This window comes from Somniosus microcephalus, chromosome 2 (genome assembly GCF_052327205.1).
Source record: "Somniosus microcephalus isolate GS21.2 chromosome 2, FLI_Smic_1.0, whole genome shotgun sequence".
NCBI lineage: Eukaryota > Metazoa > Chordata > Chondrichthyes > Squaliformes > Somniosidae > Somniosus > Somniosus microcephalus.
This window is the reverse complement of record NC_140988.1, coordinates 302,247,873-302,264,913: the sequence shown is the minus strand read 5'-3', so window position 1 is coordinate 302,264,913 and position 17,041 is coordinate 302,247,873. Positions and strand designations below refer to the sequence as shown.

Sequence of the window (17,041 nt, the reverse complement as noted above, 5' to 3'; positions counted from 1 at the left end):
CATTCTGTGAGCTGCCAGCGATGTTTTTTAACTCTTTCCCCACTTCAGCATCCAAGTTTGCTGACGATACAAAGCTTGGTGGGACAGTAAGCTGTGAGGAGAACACACAGTCTGCAAAGGGATATAGATAGACTAAGTGAATGGGCAATAAGGTGGCAGATGGAGTATAATGTGGGGAAATGTGAGGTTATTCACTTTGGTAGGAAGAATAGAAAAACAGAATTTTTTTAAATGGTGAGAAACTTTCAAATGTTGGTGTTCAGAGAGATTTGGGTGTCCTCGTGCAAGAAACACAGAAAGCTAGCATGCAGGTACAGCAAGCAATAAGGAAGGCAAATGGCATTTAAAAAAAATTCGCTTATGGGATCTGGGTGTCACTGGCAAAGCCAGCATTTATTGCCCTCGAGAAGGTGCTGGTGAGCTGCCTTCTTGAACTGCTGCAGCCCGTGTGGTGAAGGTACTCCCACTGTGCTGTTAGGTAGGGAGTTCCAGGATTTTGACCCAGCGACGATGAAGGATCGGCGATATACTTCTAAGTCAGGATGGTGTGTGACATGGAGGGGAACTTGGAGGTGGCGGTGTTCCCATGCGCCTGCTGCCCTTGTCCTTCTAGGTGGAAGAGGTCGCAGGTTTGGGAGGTGCTGCCGAAGAAGCCTTGGCGTAGATGGTACACACTGCAGCCACGGTCATCATCGGCGACCACTCGAATTCGAGTATGGTATGTCCTTCATCAGTCATCTACTTGTGGGTCTTCAGGTGGCTGTGGAGGCCAATCCGAGATCCACAGACTCTACTACAGTGTGGGCATGTAAGACTATTGGTAGTGACTGGAGTATGGGTCTTCTTAAGTTGTTGTCTCTCCTTACAGTGCTGGCGTTTATCCTCAGCGGCACGCTGGAGATTCTTTTCATGTAGTGCGGCACCGTTGTGGATGCATTTTCTCCAATTGTCTCTGTCCAGTGCGATTTCCTCCCAGTTATTAATATCGATATGGAACTTTTTAAGGATTACTTTGATGTTCTTTGTAACGCTTCTTTTGACCACCAGGAGACCTCTGCCCTTCCTTCAACTGGGAGTACAGAACCTGTTTTGGGAGACGTGAGTCTGACATGCGAATGACATGTCCAATCCATCGGAGTTGATGCTGCATGATGAGCGTAGTGATGCTGTAGATATTGGCCTCCAAGTATACTCCAGTTGGTACACTTGTCCTCCCAGCTGACCCTCAAGATTTTGCGTAGAGAGCATTGGTGGTATTGCTCTAAGGCTTTGAGATGTCTGCTATACGTAGTCCAGGTTTCAGCTCCATATAAAAGGGTGGGAAGGATGATGGCTTTGTATACAAGAATTTTAGTTTGGACTTGGAGGTCATGATTTTCAAAGACTCTCCTCCTCAGTTTAGAAAAGGCTGCACTTGCACAACTCAGGTGGTGATGGATTTCAGAATCAATGTCAGCTTTGGAGGATAAATGGCTACCAAGATATGGAAAGGTGTTGACATTTTCAAGGGTGTTATTATCAATCTTTATAGAGGGAGGAGTTGCAAGCTGATTAGGTGATGGCTGGTGGAGCACCTGGGCTTTCTTTATATTCATGGTGAGGCCCAGAAGTTTGTAGGCTCTGGAAAAAGCATTCAAGGTGTTTTGTAGATCATGCTCGGAAAGAGCTGTGATGGCGTTATCATCTGCAGACTGTAACTCCATAATGGTAGTGATGGAAACTTTGCTCTTGGCCTTAAGCCTGTTGAGATTGAAAAGTCGGCCATCAGTACGGTAAAGGATTTGAATTCCGGTGGGCAGATCATTGCCGATGAGATGGAGGATAACTGAGATGAACACTGCAAAAAGGGTTGGAGCAATGATGCAGCCCTGTTTTACCCCTGTCTCAGCTGTAAAGGGCTCTGAAATAGAACCGCTGCTGCTGAGAACTGCTGCGGACATATTGTCATGTAGCAGCCTCAGAACTAAGATGAATTTATCGGGGCAACCAAGCTTAGACAAGATATGCCATAAAGTCTGGAGGTGGACGGTGTCAAAAGCTTTAGTTAAGTCTATGAAAGCTATGAACAGTGGTTGCTTTTGTTCACGGCATTTCTCCTGTAATTGACGTGCTGTGAAGATCATATCAGCTGTTCCTCTGGATGGTCGGAAACCACACTGCGACTGCGGAAGCACCTCCTCAGATAACGGCAAAAGTCTGTTAGCAAGGACACGGGCAAGCACTTTTCCTGTGGAAGAAAGACGGAAGACACCTCGGTAGTTACCACACACCGACTTTTCCCCCTTTTTAAAGATAGTAACAATCAAAGCGTTTCTGAGATCTTGTGGAATTTCTTCCTGCTGCCATATTTTTAGGAGGAAGGCATGTATGTGTGTCAGGAGCTCAGGGCCACCTTTTTTAAGGATTTCTGCTGGAATCCCATCTGAGCCGACAGCTTTGTTGTTTTTCATGGACCTGATGGCATTCTGCACTTCTACAATGCTTGGGGGTGCCCCCATTTCCTCCCTTTCTGGTCTCTGCAGTAATTGATTGATGGACTCCAGATCTGCGCTACTGTGTCGGTTGAGCAGTTCTTGAAAATGCTCCCTCCATCTTGTGTCAATTGTCTCCTTGTCCTTGAGCAGAGTTAAACCATCCTTAGAGCGTAAGGGGTTTAAGCCATGGTAGCTTGGTCCGAAAACTGCCTTGGTGGCACTGAAGAAGCCTCTGGAGTCCCCAGTATCAGCCATACGTTGTATTTCTAGGGACTTTTGAGACCACCAGTTGTTCTTCATCTCCCTTATTCTCTGCTGGATATCTGCCTTAACTCTGGCATGAGCCTCTCTTTTGGCCTTGCTGCTGATGTTGTTTTGCCAGGCGCAGAAAGCTTTCCTTTTCCTTTCTATGAGCTGTTCAATTTCTGAGTCGTTCTCATCAAACCAGTCCTGATGTTTTCTGGACTTGAAACCGAGTATGTTCTGGGAGGTGTTGAGGATAGTGGCTTTCAGCAGTTCCCAATGTTCTCCAGTATCATTTGGGTATTCCTTTGGAAGACTTTGCCTGATAGAATCCTGAAAGCACTGCAGTATGGCAGTGTCCTCAAGACATTCAATGTTTAATTTTGGCCGGAACTGCTTCTTCTGAGCACGTATCTTGGGCTTTAGTTTGAGGGACACAGTTGCTCGGATAAGGCGATGATCTGTCCAGCAGTCATCAGTGCTGAACATGGCCCTAGTGACCAGAACATCACGACGATCCCTTGCCCGTACAATGACATAGTCAATGAGATGCCACAATTTTGACCGGGGGTGCCTCCAGGAGGTTTTGTACTTGTTTTTTTGTCGGAAGAAAGTGTTTGTGATTATGAGGTTGTGCTCAGCACATTTAGTGAGAAGAAGTAGTCCGTTTGAGTTGGACTTTCCGATGCCCTCTTTTCCTATGATGCCTTTCCATAGTTGGTAATCCTGACCGACCCTGGCATTGAAGTCCCCAAGAAGAATGACTTTATCGTCTTTTGGGATACCAGACAAGGTTTTATCCAGGTCAGCATAGAAGATCTCCTTTACTTCATCTAGCGAATCCAGGGTGGGAGCATAAGCACTCACAACTGTTGCCATCTGATTGTTGGATAGGGTTAGACGCATTTTCATGAGGCGTTCATTGATTCCCACAGGAAATTCGGAGAGTTGGCTAACAAGTTCATTTTTGATGGCAAATCCAACTCCATGGATCCGGGGGTTTTCCGTTGGCTTCCCTTTCCAGTAGAATGTGTAACCCCCCTTCTCCTTCAATTGACCACCTTCTGCTAGTCGAGTTTCAGATAGGGCCGCTATATCAATGTTGCATCGTTTCAGCTCTCTGCATACGATGGCCGTCCTTCTCTCCGGTCGATCACTTGTTGCACTGTCTACTAGTGTCCGCACATTCCATGCTCCGAAGTTCAATTTTCTGTCTTTAGGACCGCATTTGGGTGACCCCTCTGGATGCGGTATTCCAGACAGGGTGTTATTGTGGCAGGCTATATTTGGGGCACCTTTTCTAGCCCCCTCCCTGTTCAGGGTGAGCAGAGCGGATCCTAAATAGGGCTGCTCAGTCGTGGATGTAGCTGCCGGGGGGCTCCCCTGCTTCAATCCAGGAGCCCGACGACTGAATCAGACACCCACCGCCTAGTGTGCCAGCTTGTGATTAGGAGCTTCCAGACCTCACAATCCTGCCCCCATCACCACTTACTGATCGCCACAGGACTTTACGCTGGCATGTTGTAGAGGTAAATGTAGATCCCTCTGAAGGACGCCTGTGCGTGGTATCTTTTAGCGTGGGGTGGTTGGTGCACAGCCAGCCACCACACGATCCTTGACAGAAAAGGGGCCAGGGTCCAGTGGCAAGGAAAAACCAAGACAACTGGAAACCCCTCTCTGCTGCAGCCTTCTTCCGCCTTCACAGCCGTTGTGGTGCTTCTCGCAGCCCCTGAACCAAAGTGACTCAGAGTAACCACCGTCATCCGCCTGTTCCACCGTTGAGGACTTGGTATGGATCGCACTTCGTCTGGAACCTCCCCCTTGACCGTACCGCCTTGGGTGACCCTGCCAAGAGCTGTGCTCCCGACGGCATCGCTCACAGGTTCATAGGTTCACGCAAGCCTCTCCACCACGACAAGGTGGCGATCCAAGGAAAGGCAGCCACAGTACGCCGGTGGTGGAGGGAGTGAATGTTTAAGGTGGTGGATAGGGTGCCAATCAAACGGGCTGCTTTGTCCTGGATGGTGTCGAGCTTCTTGAGTGTTGTTGGAGCTGCACTCATCCAGGCAAGTGGAGAGTATTCCATCACGCTCCTTACTTGTGCCTTTATAGATGGTGGAAAGGCTTTGGGGAGTCAGGAGGTGAGACACTCGCCACAGAATACCTAGCCTCTGACCTGCTCTTGTTGCCACAGTATTTATGTGGCTGGTCCAGTTAAGTTTCTGGTCAATGGTAACCCCTAGGATGTTGATGGTGGGGGATTCGGTGATGGTAATGTCGTTGAATGTCGGGGGGAGGTGGTTAGAGTCTCGCTTGTTGGAGATAGTCATTGCCTGGTACTTCTGTGGCGCGAATGTTACCTGCCACTTATTAGCCCAAGCCTGAACGTCGTCCAGGTCTTGTTGCATGCAGGCATGGACTGCTTCATTATCTGAGGAGTTGTGAATGGCGCTGAACACTGTGCAGTCATCAGCGAACATCCCAATTTCTGACCTTATGTTGGAGGGAAGGTCATTGATGAAGCAGCTGAAGATGGTTGGGCCTAGGACACTGCACTAAGGAACTCCTCCTGGGGCTGTGATGATTGACCTTCAATCACCACAACCATCTTCCTTTGTGCTAGGTATGACTCCAGCCAGTGGAGCGTTTCCCCCCCCCGATTCCCATTGACATCAGTTTTACTAGGGCTCCTTGATGCCACACTCGGTCAAATGCTGCCTTGATGTCAAGGGCAGTCACTCTCACCTCACCTCTGGAATTCAGCTCCTTTGTCCATATTTGGACCAAGGCTGTAATGAGGTTGGGAGCCAAGTGGTCTTGGCAGAACCCAAACTGGGCATCAGTGAGCAAGTTATTGGTGAGTAAGTGCTGCTTGATAGCACTGTCGACGACACCTTCCATCACTTTGCTGATGATTGAGAGTAGACTGGGCGGTAATTGGCCGGGTTGGATTTGTCCTGCCTTTTGTGGACAGGACATACCTGGGCAGTTTTCCACATTGTCGGATAGATGCCAGTGTTGTAGCTGTACTGGAACAGCTTGGCTAGAGGCGCGGCTAGTTCTGGAGCACAAGTCTTCAGCACGATAGCGGGTTGTTGTCGGGGCCCATGGCTGTTGCTGTATCCAATGCGCTCAGCTGTTTCTTGATATCACGTGGAGTGAATCGATTTGGCTGAAAATTGGTTTCTGTGATGGTGGCGACCTCGGGAGTAGGCCGATGAGGATCATCCACTCGGCACTTCTGCTGAAGATGGTTGCCTTGTCTTTTGCACTCACGTGCTGGGCTCCACCATCATTGAGGATGGGGATATTCATGGAGCCTCCTCCTCCCGTTAGTTGTTTAATGGTCCACCACTATTCACGACTGGATGTGGCAGGAGTGCAGAGCTTTGATCTGATCTGTTGATTGTGGGAATCGCTTAGCCCTGTCTATAGCATGCTGCAGCCGCTTTTTAGCATGCATGTAGTCGTGTGTTGCAGCTTCCCCAGGTTGGCACCTCATTTTTAGGTACGCCTTCTGCTGCTTCTGGCATGCTCTTCTACACCCCTTATTGAACCAGGGTTGGTCCCCTGGTTTGGTGGTACTGGTAGAGTGAGGGATATGCCGGGCCATGAGCAAAAGATAGGAAGGAGAAAAACAAAAGTGGCAGTCAGAGAAATCAACGGTTTAAATCAAATATGGCCACAGTAAATAATAATTCTAATAGGTCGAAGAGCGTTAAAAAAACAAGCCTGAAGGCTTTGTGTCTTAATGCGAGGAGCATTTGTAATAAGGTGGATGAATTGGCTGCGCAAATAGAAGTAAACAAATACGATTTGGTTGGGATTACGGAAACGTGGCTCAAGGAAGGCCAGGACTGGGAACTCAACATCCAGGGGTATTCGATATTCAGGAAAGATAGGCAAAAAGGAAAAGGGAGGTGGGGTAGCATTACTGGTTAAAGAAGGGATTAACACAATTGTAATGAAGGATATTAGCTCTGATGAGGTGGAATCTGTATGGGTAGAATTGAGAAATACTAAGGGGAAAAAAACGTTAGTGGGAGTGGTTTATAGACCTCCAAACAGTAAGGCGGAGGTTGGGGATGGCATTAAAAGAGAAATTAAAGAAGCGTGCAATAAGGGCACAGCAGTCATCATGGGTGACTTTAATCTACATATAGATTGGGCCAACCAAATGAGTAACAATACTGTGGAGGAGGAATTCCTGGAGTGTTTACGGGATGGTTTCCTGGACCAATATGTCGAGGAACCAACCAGAGATCAGGCCATCTTAGACTGGGTATTATGTAACGAGAAAGGATTAATTAGCAATCTTGTTGTAAGAGGCCCCTTGGGTCGGAGCGATCATAATATGATCGAATTCTTCATTAAGATGGAGAATGAAGTAGTTGACTCAGAGACTAGGGTCCTCAATTTAAATAAAGGAAACTATGATGGTCTGAGGAGCGAGTTGGGTAGGATTGATTGGGGAATGGCACTCAAAGGGTTGACGGTGGATAGGCAATGGCAAACATTCAAAGACCGAATGGATGAACTACAGAATTTGTTCATCCCAGTTTGGCACAAAAATTAAACAAAAAAGTGACCCAACCGTGGCTAACAAGGGAAATTAGAGGTAGCATAAGGTCCAAGGAGAGGGCATATAAATTGGCCAGAAAAAGCAATAATCCTGAGGATTGGGGGCAGTTTAGGATTCAACAAAGGAGGACAAAGGGATTAATTAAGAAAGGGAAAATAGAATATGAGAGTAAGCTTGCAGAGAACATAAAAACTGACTGTAAAAGCTTTTATAGATATGTGAAGAGAAAAAGATTGGTGAAGTCAAGCGTAGGTCCCTTGCAGTCAGAATCGGGGGAATTTATAATGGGGAACAAAGAAATGGCAGACCAACTAAATACATATTTTGGTTCTGTCTTCACAAAGGAGGACACAAATAACCTCCCAGAGATGCCGGGGAACATAGGGTCTGATGAAAGGGTGGAACTGAAAGAAATCAGTATTTGTAGGGAAATGGTGTTAGGAAAATTGATGGGACTGAAGGCCGATAAATCCCCAGGGCCTGATAATCTACATCCCAGGGTACTTAAGGAAGTGGCCCTAGAAATAGTAGATGCATTGCTGGTCATCTTCCAGAACTCGATAGACTCTGGAACGGTACCCTTGGATTGGCGGGTAGCTAATGTTACCCCACTATTCAAAAAAGGTGGTAGAGAAAAGGCGGGGAATTATAGACCGGTAAGCTTGACATCGGTAGTGGGGAAAATGCTAGAGTCCATTATAAAAGATGTAATAGCAGAGCACTTGGGAAGCAGTGACTGGATCGGACAAAGTCAACATGGATTTACAAAAGGTAAATCATGCTTGACCAATCTACTGGAATTTTTTGAGGATGTAACTGGTAAAATAGATAAGGGAGAACCAGTGGATGTGGTGTATTTGGACTTTCAGAAGGCTTTCGATAAGGTCCCGCATAAGAGATTATCGTGCAAAATTAAGGCACATGGGATTGGGGGCAAGGTATTGACTTGGATAGAGAACTGGTTGGCGGACAGAAAGCAAAGAGTTGGAATAAACGGGTCGTTTTCCGAGTGGCAGGCAGTGACTAGTGGGGTACCGCAAGGATCGGTCCTAGGACCCCAGCTGTTCACAATATATATTAATGATCTGGACGAGGGAATTGGATGTAATATCTCCAAATTTTCAGACGACACAAAGCTGGGGGGGGGAGGATATGCTGTGAGGAGGATGTCGTGAAACTCCAGCACGATTTGGACAGGTTGGGTGATTGGGCAGAAACATGGCAAATGCACTATAATGTGGATAAATGTGAGGTTATCCACTTTGGTGGCAAAAACAAGAAGGCAGATTATTATTTGAATGGTAATAGATTGGGAGAAGGGGAAGTGCAAAGAGACCTGGGTGTTCTTGTACACCAGTCGCTGAATGTAAGCATGCAGGTGCAGCAGGCGGTTAAGAAGGCAAATGGTATGTTGGCCTTCGTAGCAAGAGGGTTCGAGTACAAGAACAAGGATGTCTTGCTGCAGTTGTACAAGGCCTTGGTGAGACCACACCTTGAGTATTGCGTGCAGTTTTGGTCGCCTTACCTGAGGAAGGACGTTCTTGCCATGGAAGGAGTGCAGCGAAGATTCACCAGGCTGATACCTGGGATGGCAGGAATGACGTATGAGGAGAGATTGTGTCGATTGGGCTTATACTCACTGGAGTTTAGAAAATTGAGAGGGCATCTCATCGAAACCTATAAAATTCTGTCAGGCCTGGACAGACTAGATGCAGGAAGGATGTTTCTGATGGCCGGGGAGTCCAGAACCAGGGGTCAGTCTAAGGATAAGGGGTAAGCCATTTAGGACTGAAATGAGGAGGAATTTCTTCACCCAGAGAGTGGTGAACCTGTGGAATTCTCTGCCACAGAGGGCGGTGGAGGCCAGTTCATTAAGTATATTCAAGAAAGAGTTGGATATATTTCTTAAGGCTAAAGGGATCAAGGGATATGGGGAGAAGGCAGAGACCGGGTACTGAATTTGGATGATCAGCCATGATCTCATTGAATGGCGGAGCAGGCTCAAAGGGCCGAATGGCCTACTCCTGCTCCTATCTTCTATGTATCTATGTATCTAAACAAAGAGCTAAAGCGAGTCGGGAAGAGTTGGAAAACACAAGTTTGCTCTAAACATGATGGGTATGCAGGGCCTCCCAAACCAGCGCCTGATCACTGCATGGGGCAGGAGGCACAGCGATGCTTATACATGTGGTTTAACTTGGGCAAGGGCCAAGTACCAAAAGGGGGGATTGCAGTGGAGAAAGAGTTAAACTGACATCGCTGGCAGTTTCACTGAATGGTGTAATAAAGACCATCTTTTTCTAAGTTGCTGAATTGGCAGTGGAGATAACATAGCCGGATATGGAACCATAAGAGGCCTAAGAGGATGTAAGTTCTGTTCTGGCAGGAAAGTAAAACAATGAGTTGGAAGTAAAAGAGGCCTAGAGGGGCAGGAAAGGAGGACAATGAGTCAGAAGTACAATGTTGATGAGACCCCATTTGGCATAAACAGAGGTCATAGGTGCAACAATAGCTTTATCTTTTCAGATAATAAAGGCGGTACTTTAATGTAACGCGGCATAGGCAACCAATCAGTGAAGATGCATGCGGGCCAAGGTCCAATCAGGTGGCAGGAATGAATTTTGACATGTGTATTGTAATGTATAAAAATGTGGTGTTTGCTGTACCATTTTGGAGGGATCTGGCTAAGACAGAGCAGACTGTTTCCCCACTGGTGCAATAAAGACAACTTGACTATCGATCTAAAACCTTGTGTCGAGTGTTGGTTTAAAATACTTCACAACAGTCTCAATCTTATACAATGGCCCAGAAATTCGGGTCGAGGGCTTTCCGCGGGTGTAAGCCCCCGACCTGCACTTACCTTGCGCGCCGGCCATTGTGCTGTGTGCCCCCGTGGAATTGCGATCCTGGGCCTCCTCCAACTGCCGGCGCGCAATGCTTGCGTATCCCAGGGGCGCAATTAGTTCGATGCGTCCCCTGGGGTCACGTGGGCCATCGGGAGCCAATCGGAGCAGGGAATGCTTCATTCATAAGTTTAACAGGAAGGGCTGTCAAACTTATAAATACTACAAGCCCCAAAACATCACTAAATCTTCAAATAATTTTTTTCTTTTTAAATCACATTTTTTAAATAAACTATAAATTACATGAAATAACTATTTTAAATAATTTAAATTTTTGAAAAAAATAATTTTATTTTCTAACGGGGCTAAAAATACACTTACCTTTCTTTAAAGTATTTAAAAATAATAAACCTGTGGGAAAAATGTTTTAATTTTAATTAATTCACCACTTACCTTGTAAAAAGCAGGCCTTGCGACTGCTTTTTACATGTCTAACTTCTGGAGACTTACCCTTCTGGGAAAACCTGCAAAAAAAAGGTAAGTTCGATGCGCACGCGCAGCCTCTCCCGCGCACACGTTCGAACTCTGAACCCCTTCTTTCAGGGGAACGGAAGTGCCGGTTTCCCGCGCATGCGCAGTGCATGCAGGAAACCGGCACTGCCATTGGGCTTATAGGTGAGAACCCCATGCGTATGACCCGTGGAGACCCGAATTTCTGGGCCATTATATAAAAGATTATATTTGTAGTTTGCATTTTCTATACCAGGATCATTTAAGTACAGGTCAACTATCCTGTAATGTGTGTACCTTTAAGGGGGGAACTATCTTTTACAGCTCATGTATACTGCAGTACCGGCAGTGACCACACCTGTATATAGTACTGAGTAGTAATCTGTACAGATCAGTTACAGTGTGAGCCACGTTGAGTAAACACCTGTTGTACCGTTCTCCTGCAGTCTGTGTCTTATTAGACACAGACACAACATTGGCAACAAGGCAAGTTCGAATCTACCTGCAACTCTGCATCACCTCCCAGGGATTCGTTCCTGGAGATCAGTGGATTGGAGGTCAAGGCCACAGACTCGGGCGTCGACTACGGGCAACCGCCCAGTCATCCAGCAGAGACTCGAGAATTGTGGGGGAGGCTGTCGAGAGCCAGGCTTGGCTTTCCAGTCGAGGTGGTCCAGCGAAACGGGCTGGCAACAGGTAGTGCGCAGACCCTTCCCGGACAGCGGCAGGCTAGAGCCCGACCGAGCGGCACAGCAAAGGGCCGAGCAGCGTCGACAGGGGAGAGAGAGAGAGGGCAGAGCGCACAGGGCGCAGCCGGTGTTCAGGGGCCGAGCAGCGTCGAAGAGAGGAAGAGAGAGACGTGCAGAAACCCGCGAGGCGCCGCCACTGCCACGAGGACCGCCGAGAGCGGTGTTGGCAGCAGCGCAGGAGAAGCGCGCGAAACCTACAGGGCACTGCCATTGCCACGAGAACCGCCGGGAGCGGCGTTGGCAGCAGCGGGGGAGGAAGGAAAGCGCAGGAGATGCCATTTTAAGCCATTGGGAGACGCCATTTTAAACCACACCCAAAATGCCGAAGAGTGGCAGTATCACCGCATTTGACAATGAAGTCGAAGATTGGACTACATATGTCGAACGAATAGAGGTATACTGCAAGGCAAATGAGGTGTCAGATGACAAGAAAGCGTTGGTATTGTTAAATTTAATGGGTGCAAAGACGTATGGTTTATTACGAAATCTAGTAACCCCAACGAAGCCAATGGAAAAGAGTTTTGAAGACATAGTAACGATACTACAGGAACATTTAAACCCCACACCGCTGCTGATAGCAGAAAGATTCAAGTTTCACAAACGGAACTAGCATAAGGGTGAAAGCAATGCTGATTATTTAACAGAACTGCGCAAACTATCGAAACACTGCCAGTTTGGAGCGGGACTGGCAGATACCTTAAGGGACAAGTTTGTGTGTGGGCTTCAAAGTGAAGGAACCCAGAAACGGCTTTTAACTGAAAAGGACCTTACGCTGGAAAAGGCTTTCAGCATTGCGGTATCATACGAAGCAGCAGCACAGGGTATTGCAGAGATACAACAGAGACCGCAAGAATATGGCACAAACGAAATGTCATATAGAGCAGAGAAGTGCTACCGCTGCGGCAGAACAACACACGACCAGAATGATTGCTGGTTCAAAGACAAAGTGTGCAGACAGTGTGGAAAAGTAGGACACATAGCACGAGTCTGCAGGTCGGGAAAGAAAACCAGCAATAAGAAACCTACCAAAGAAAAGTACAAGAAGGTACATAAGATGACGGAGAATAGTTCAGACGAACAAAAGAGTGATAACGACTCCGAAAGCAGGGAACTGAGTTGTCTGAAACTACATAATGTGATCACAACGGAGGATCACCGAACCATTTGTGTCATTCTCAAGATAGCAGGAGTCCAGGTAAAGATGGAATTGGACACAGGATCAGCCCTAACAGTCATAAACCGAAGGGACTACGAGCGGCTATTCTCACACATACCCTTGAGACACAAAAATTATTTTGAAGACGTACACGGGGCAAAAAGTCTACCCCAAAGGAAAAATAAGGGTGACCGTTATATACAATGGTAAGGAAACACCAAAACTAGACCTGTATGTATTGCAAGATGGAGGACCACCATTACTGGGACGTGACTGGATCCGGAAAATACAACTGGATTGGCATTCCATACAGGCACTGACTGTGGCTGACAAAAAGGATGACGACGTCACACCTGGGTGACTGTCAAAGATCCTAACTGACGCGAAAGAAGTGTTCCAGCAAGGACTCGGAACACTAAAAGGTATGACAGCGACGATTAAGATTGAAGAAAATGCAAGCCCAAAATTTTTTAAGGCCAGACCTTATGCGATCCGCCCAGCCGTCGAAGCAGAGCTGGAGAGTCTGGAACGTTCAGGTGTACTGTCCAAGGTAGACTGGAGCGAGTGGGCTACACCCATCGTCCCTGTGATGAAAAAGTCGTTGAGCAGCACGCCTTGGGAAACAAGGAAGGTTCACATCTGTGGGGACTTTAAGGTAACAGTGAACCCGGTCCTTCACACCGTACAATATCCACTGCTGCGGATTGGAGATATTTTCGCCTCGCTATCTGGAGGGAAACGCTTCACGAAGATTGATCTGGCCCAGGCGTATCTGCAAATGGAGGTAGAAGAAGCATCAAAAAAATACCTCACAATCAACACCCATAAAGGTCTCTACCAATACAACCGGCTGGTATTCGGGGTAGCATCAGCTCTGGCTATTTGGCAGAGGGCAATGGAACAAGTCCTGCAAGGGATCCCAGGGACCCAGTGTTATTTGGACGACATCCTGGTCACGGGCGAAAATGACAGTGATCACCTTGCCAACCTGGAGCAGGTGCTCACTAGATTGCAGGAATATGGGCTCCGAGCTAACCGCCCCAAATGCGAGTTTTTTAGAAAACAGATCTCGTATTGTGGCCACGTTATCGATAAAGAGGGGTTACATAAGTCCCCAGAGAAGATTGAGGCAGTAGTCAAGGCTCCAGCACCGGAAAATGTGTCACAACTGAGGTCGTTCCTCGGGCTGGTAAACGACTACCATAAGTTCTTGCCAAATTTGTCTACAATACTACACCCACTGAACACCCTACTGCAAACTGGGGTGCCATGGAAGTGGAGTGACGAATGTAGACGAGCTTTCCAGAAGAGCAAAACACTAATCACATCGAAAAAGGTATTGGCCCATTACAACCCGGCATTACCAATTCGGTTGGCATGTGATGCGTCACCCTACGGCATTGGAGCGGTGCTGTCGCACAAATTCTCGGACGGCTCAGAGAGGCCAATAGCCTTTGCGTCACGATCACTAACCTCAGCCGAGCGTAACTACGCCCAGATTGACAGGGAGGCCCTCAGCCTAGTGTGGGGAGTGAAAAAGTTCAATCACTATCTGCACGGGCAGAAATTCACCTTGCTGACTGATCACCAGCCTCTTGTCTCCATTTTTAATCCGAAGAAGGGCGTGCCGGTGATGACTGCGCAACGACTACAAAGATGGCCACTTTTTCTAGGGGCGCACCACTATGAGATTGAATATAAGGGCACGAAACAGCATGGAAATGCTGATGGGCTATCACGCCTGCCACTGCCTACTGCGGAGGAAGCACCAGCAGTGGATCCTGTCGAAATATTCCATTCGACTATAGTTGAATACCTACCGGTAACTAACGCTTGTATCGAAAAGGAAACCCGAAATGACCCGACACTGTCTCGGGTATATGATTTGACGGTGAAGGGATGGCCAGCACATGGCGACTCACTGTTGCCAGCATTCTCGACAAGGAGAGAACAGCTGTCAGTGTGCCGGGGGACCTTGATGTGTGGATCCCGAGTGGTAATTCCACCCAAGTTAAGGGATAGTGTGCTCAATGAGCTTCATGAGGGTCATCTGGGAGGGGTAAAAATGAAAAGCCTAGCCAGGGCTTATGTGTGGTGGCCGGGAATCGATAAACAAATCGAGGACCTGACCAAGAGCTGCTCAGGATGCCAGAAAGTCCAAAATGCACCACCACAGACCCCTCTACACCCATGGGAGTGGCCCTCATCTCCATGGCAATGGGTGCATATTGATTTTGCTGGTCCATTCATGGACTCAATGTTTTTAATAGCCGTGGATGCACACTCAATGGTCTGAGGTCATCAAAATGTCCTCCACCACCACGGAGAAAACTATTGCAGTCCTACGGACCATTTTTGCCAGGAATGGCTTGCCAGGAATGATTTGCTCCGACAACGGACCACAGTTTGTGTCCGAAGAGTTCCGGAGGTTCTATGAAAAAGAATGGGGTAAGGCATTTCACATCCGCCCCGTATCATCCAGCCACAAATGGATTGGCTGAGAGGTTCGTACAAACCTTTAAGAAGGCAATAAAGGCTATGTACAATGACAACATTCTGCTGCAGCACAAGGTGGACAATTTCCTGTTCGCCTACCAGAATGCGACACATGTAGTCACCAACCAGGCCCCAGCCATGATGTTCTTTAACCGAAGGTTAAGATCTCGCCTGGATTTGCTCAGACCAAACGTACGAAGAGATGTTGAGAGTAAGCAATTCCAGCACATCCATGAGAAGCCAACAAGGAGCTTCAATGTAGGGCAACCAGTCTTGGCCCGCGACTACCGAACAGAAAAATGGCAGCCAGGAACGATATGCACACGGCAGGGCCCACTAATGTACACAGTGGACGTTGGGGAGAGCATCGTGAGACGCCATGCTGACCAGATCCTAGAGTCACAGGAACAAGTCAACCCCATGCCTCGCCCATACGTACCTGGTGATGAACCCGACGTACAGGTCGCATCTACCCCAGAAACAGTAGCATCGGAAGCTGATGAACCAACCGACGACAGGAGGCCAGAATCGCCTCCGCACCAAGAGCAAGACACTCGGGAAAGGCGCTATCCAGAAAGGATCAGGAAGCCTCCCCAAAGACTGAATATATAAATAGACTATTTTCAGCTAATGTTGCATGTTAAAAGTGTTAACTGTAATTAGTTTGATATTTAATTGTTAAATGAGTGTTATGGTACTGTTAATCTAAAAAGGGGAGGAATTGTAATGTATATACCTTTAAGGGGGGCACTATCTTTTACAGCTCATGTATACTGCAGTACCGGCAGTGACCACACCTGTATATAGTACTGAGTAGTAATCTGTACAGATCAGTTCCAGTGTGAGCCACGTTGAGTAAACACCTGTTGTACCGTTCTCCTGCAGTCTGTGTCTTATTATACACAGACACAACATATCCCTTATCTGCACTTCTGAAATTCGAAAAGCTCTGAAAACCGAAAGTTTTTTCGTGGCGCGTCTCTCGGTATTTCCAGTGTAAAAGCTTGAGCAGCTTGCACGGGAGTTTGCAGATTACTGCGTGGCCGTGTGCAACTTTGAGGAAACATTGCTGTTCACTATTTCTTTATAGTAATCTGGTTACCTAGCCAGGTTTGCATCCATCACTAGTGGTGTAGTTGTAGGGTAAACCCGACGGCTGCCTCTTGTCCATTTATAAGTATTATTATATCCGTTCTGAAATCCGAAAAATTCCAAATTCCGAAACACAGCTGGCCCCAAGGGTTTCGGATAAGGGATCGTGCACCTGTATAATCAACTTTTTACTAAGGTTGAAATCACACATCCAGTATAGGCTGGCTCTATAACTCTGCTAAGATTTACACAAGATGATTTACTTTTTATTTTAAATTTAGATTTTTTACTTTATTTTTTCAAGAACCTGATAATAAAGACTGACCACTGGGTATTTATGATGCTACTTTATATAACTGCATCATTCAAAGTATATTTTAATTTGAAACTACAGACCCAGTACAGTAGCTTGATCATGACTATTTAAGTTTACAGTAATTATAGTAAATTTAGAAATTTTAAGTATTTTGCATTTAAGTCTCTAATAACTTGTGATTTTAGTAACATTTTAACTTTTGCAGTGCAGCTGACATTATCGAGTCATTCCCTCGGGTATAAAGTACAGTAAACTGTGATTTATTTAAGACGCTAGCTTCAGCATAAATGTAAGCTCATACCACAGATATTATATAAAATATAGACGGTTGCTGTTGTGAGCACCGACCTACCGGCCTTGCAGCTTCCTCTCATCCTGATCTTTCCTGCTGTAATCACCGCCGCTGGCATCCATGGCAACGCCGTAAGCCATTCGAAAACCGCACACCAAAATCCCGCGGCGCGGGCCCGCGCCTTGAGCTGACCAATCAGAGCGCAGGACAAGTTTGCCGGTGCGCGCTTTGTGACCAATGGGGAGCAACCTGCGGAAGCCCAACCCCCGACCAATCAAGGTGCGCGGA

The 17,041-nt window shown here is 47.1% G+C and overlaps 1 protein-coding gene across 2 annotated transcripts in view; it reads right to left on the bottom strand.

The window, feature by feature from the left end:
- LOC147123495 (kinesin-like protein KIF24) overlaps positions 1–17,041 on the bottom strand; it is a 148,885-nt gene that overhangs the window by 131,514 nt on the left and 330 nt on the right. Inside the window, exon 1 of one of the 2 annotated variants that reach the window (XM_085973762.1) lies at positions 16,814–16,967. The exons of the other annotated variant lie outside the window; for it this stretch is intronic. The gene's annotated coding sequence lies outside the window, so the exon portion shown is untranslated. Of the gene's footprint in view, positions 1–16,813; positions 16,968–17,041 lie in introns of those variants that run through there. 2 annotated transcript variants of the gene reach the window in all.